The sequence below is a fragment of the Myotis davidii genome, unplaced genomic scaffold (genome assembly GCF_000327345.1).
Source record: "Myotis davidii unplaced genomic scaffold, ASM32734v1 scaffold1754, whole genome shotgun sequence".
Lineage (NCBI taxonomy): Eukaryota > Metazoa > Chordata > Mammalia > Chiroptera > Vespertilionidae > Myotis > Myotis davidii.
In genome coordinates this window covers 368,435-372,700 of record NW_006285993.1, presented here as the reverse complement: position 1 = coordinate 372,700, position 4,266 = coordinate 368,435, and positions in this window count along the sequence as shown.

The window sequence follows — 4,266 nt, the reverse complement described above, 5'->3', positions numbered from 1 at the left end:
GGCCGCCCTGGGCCGCGCTCGCCAGGCCGCGGCTGCAGGACCTCAGCGGCAGAGCCAGAGCCAGAGCCATCGCGCCCGCCGGTCCGCAGCGCCGTCTGTCCTTCCCTCTCCTTCGCCGGGCCTGTCCCCTCCCCTCGCGGGGCCGGTCACCTGTTGGGTCTGCGACTGGGCGGCTATTTTAGGGGTTTTCTATATTTAACACGCAGCCTGACCGGCATGCGGGCCCTCGGAGCAGACAGCTGCTGCGCCGCGCCTCCTGTTCGGGTTAGAGGGCGTTTCAGATACAGCACCCCGCTCTGGGTAGTGCGGGAGCGACTTTGTTCAACGCTCTGTTCCCAGGGGCAGGCGCACCGTCGGCCATTGGTAAACGTTTGTCGAGCCCTAACCGGTTCGGCTCAGTGGATAGAGCCTCGGCCTGGCCTGCGGACTCGAGGGTCCCAGGTTCAATTCCGGTCAAGGGCACGTACCTTGGTTTCGGGCACATCCCCAGTAGGGGGTGTGCAGGAGGCAGCTGATCCATGTTTCTAACTCTTTATCCCTCTCCCTTCCTCTCTGTAAAAAAAATCAATAAAATATATTTTTAAAAAAACATTTGTAAAACGAATTGTGTTTTTTTGAATATCAGTTTCTTAAATCTGTAAAATGTGTAATAATTTGTACTTTAAATTCTATTTATGAAATTTAAATAAAGTAACATAGGAGATACCAGCTTAGAATCTGGCACAAACCATACCTCAATAAATAGATTAGTCGCTGTTCTTTTTTTTAAAAAAAAAGATATTTCTATTGATTTTAAATATATTTTAAAATATATTTCTATTGATTTTAGAGAGGAAAGGAGCGATAGAAACATCAATGATGAGAGAGAATCATTGATTGGCTGCCTCCTGCATGCTCCCTACTGGGGATCGAGCCCAAAACCTGGGCACATGCCCTTGACTGAAATCGAACCTGGAACCCTTCAGTCCGCAGGCCGAGGAGCCCGAAGCTCTATCCACTGAGCCAAACCGGCTTGGGCAGTCACACTTCTTTGCAAAGAGCAGAACTCACCCTAACCAGTTTCTAAAAGACAAGCAGCCGAATCGTGGGCAGCTCACAGGACCTCCACGGAGGCCTGCCATCTGCACAGCAGACGCGAACCCTTCTGGGGCAGCTGCAGGCAGACACCACACGTTCCCGCTCTGGACGCTGGGTACCAAAACGTCAGCAGTGCTGCCTGGGAAAGCCAGCTCCTCCACTCTCACCCCCTCTTGAAAGGGCCTCTTCGGAAGCTGGCCCTGTGGTTTGCTGTCTTCTGGACCCGAGAATCACGTGGGCCCCACTGGCAGCACCCAGGCCTTGGCCTGTGCTCTAGTTTTGAGAAAGTCTAGGTAATTGAGTTTTGGCTGCTGCCTTAGCGGGGGGGCGGGAATCTATCTTGGAGAAAATCCCCAAATATAGGAAGAGGATCCAGAAGATCCTGGACAGCCACAGATCTGACCACTGCCTCCTGCTCAGTGTGTCATTTCAACTTGGAAAGTCTGACCACTTGGAGGGAATGAAGAGAGCCCCCGGGCCTGGGGCACGAAGGTCACTAGAGAGCGGCGATCCTGGGCACGGCAGACCTGCAGGAGCAGGTGCAGCACAAGCCCGTGTTTACCGAGAGCTGCGGTCCAGCAGGATGCCTCCAGCTTCGAGACAGAGCGGATGCACCTAACGTGAACCCACAAAAGGAAAGGGGATTTTGTGAGCCTAATCTAAACATGTAGAAGGAAGAAGAGGAAGGCACATTGTCCGAGTAAGGTTCTTTAGTAACCTTGTGAAACAGTCAGATGTTGTGTCGTGTTAAGTTGTCCCTGAGCCCTCGCTGAGCTATCACGGAGCTCTTCCTATAGCTTTTCCCAGTTGGGCTTTGAAATTACTGCTGAGAAGATGAGGCCTAATTTCAGTTAAAGTTACGTGGCATCTCCCTCCACTCAGCTCCCTCCAACCCCCTCTGCACTTATGATAAGGCTCTTGGAGAAATAAAGAGGGTGACTCTGGCCCGTTTGACTCCGTGGATAGAGCGTCAGCCTGAGGACTGAAGGTCCCGGGCTCGATTCCAGTCAAGGGTCAAGGGTCAAGGGCACGTACCTCATATCTCAGTTGCAGGCTAGAGCCCCCAATTGGTACAAGAGGCAACCAATCAATGTGTCTGTCTCACCTAGATATTTCTCTCTCTCTGTCTCTCCCCTGCTTCCACTATCTCTAAAAGAAATCAATGGGAAAAAATATCCTTGGGTGAGGATGAATCAAAAATAATAAATAAAAATAAAAATATAAAGAGGGGTGCTTTTACCTGAAAAGGTTCTTGGCTCCCCCTCTCCACTCGGAGTTTGTTGGTCATGGCCGAGCAGTTCCCTGGGGACCCCCATCCCTGTGTCTCAGTTTGGAAGTTGCCACTGAGCTTTGTGTGCTGGTGTGTGGTGACTGCCCTGGGGCCGCCACCAGGCCCTGCCGGTCACCTCCTGCCATGCCCTGTGGGTACCCAGGGGCTTCTCTTTAGTCGCCTGTGCTTTCCCAGGCTGACCATGGTTCTGTCTGAACTGCCTTTGTGTAGAGCGAGTGCGGCGCCGACCCTGCAGTGTGTATACTGGACGTTGTTTTTCAGGTTCTCACGCAAATTCATTGGGCTGCTGCCAACGCTTCCAGTTACTGGAGGTTTAGGTGTTGCTTTGCTTTAGGCAGAGAGAAGAACAAACTTACCAGTTGTTAAGTAAACCCTGTGGCAGCATCCCAGGCCCTTTCAAATGTTCCTCAGTTGTTGGAGGTGAAGGGGGTGGAGGGAGGCCTCCATGTCAGTTCTCTTGGGACTCCTTCCTGAGATGCTGCATATCAGGAGCATGTTTTCCAGCGCAGAGGGAATCCCAACATGTGAGCTACTAAATGTACATTTTGTTTATGGGGGCTCTAAGACAGCATATTTGACATTGGAACTGTTCCAGAAAGACAGCTGAGTGGTGATTCAGGACATGGTTAGCTATGAGGAATGGGAAAAGGAGTTGGAGATGACGATCAAGGTGGAGCCCCCAGTGGGCTGATGACAATAGTATGATAGGGTCTAAAGGGGGCGTTAGCTCCCTCTGCCCCTGAAAGGGACTGTGAGAGTGGACTCCTATCGTTCTGTGTCATCTGCCCAACGTACCTATGGCTTCTTCTCCTAATAATGCGCAGGATTTTCTGTGTGCTATCACCCACGCTCTCTCATTTTCAGTTCAAGGTTCACATGGGGTTGACTCCCTCCTCCAGTTCTAAGAGGGTCCCGTGATCCAGGGCTAGCCAATCAGAACATTCTGTTCTCCTGGCCATAGTGCTTGGTTTGGGAGGGGCACAGGACTCTGGGTTTCAATTTCAGGGCTTCTTGGACCATGGAGACACAGTACTTCAACGGGACTTGGAGTTCCAGGAGCCTCAGATTGAAGTACATTCTGAAGCCATTTTTCAGAGTGTACTGGGAAGATGGAGGAAGATCTAGCCTTGTTAATAGTATTTGAGCCGAAACTGGTTTGACTCAGTGGACAGAGCGTCGGCCTGCGGACTGAAAGGTCCCAGGTTCAATTCCGGTCAAGGGCATGTACCTTGGTTGCGGGCACATCTCCAGTTGGGGGGGGGGGTGCGGGTGCAGGAGGCAGATGATCGATGTTTCTCTTTCATCGATGTTTCTAACTCTCTATCCCTCTCCCTTCCTCTCTGTAAAAAAATCAATAAAATATATTTTTTTAAAAAAAAGAAATAACCATCGAGTCGCTGAATGGCAGGCAAAGTGACCAGGAAGACATGGGTCAGGTGCGGTCACTTTCGTGGTCACTTTAGTTAACTTTCCAGGTGTATCTTGGGAGAACAACAAGGATAAAAGAAACCTGAGTTAGCATAGAACACACACACAACACACGCAACATACACACACACACACACACACACACACACTTGAGCAACTGGGAAGGTTCGTTGATTCAACTAACGCTTACTAAGTGCCTACTGTGAGCCAGGCTCTGTGCCAAAGTCTCTGCTCTCACGGAGCTCAAGTTTGGTAACTGAAAAGGGGGAAGGGCACTCTGGGCAATGAGGGAACTAAAAGAAGTACAGGGCGCAGAGGGGTCAAAGGCCATGACCCGTGACCATGACCGGTGACGCTGGGCAATGCTAGACCGAGAGGTGCCTGCAGGCTGTGCTGAAGCACGGAGCTCTGTTCCACAGGCCATGCTGGGGCATGGGGTGGTGGCGGGCAGGCTGCTTTCAGGCAGGGGG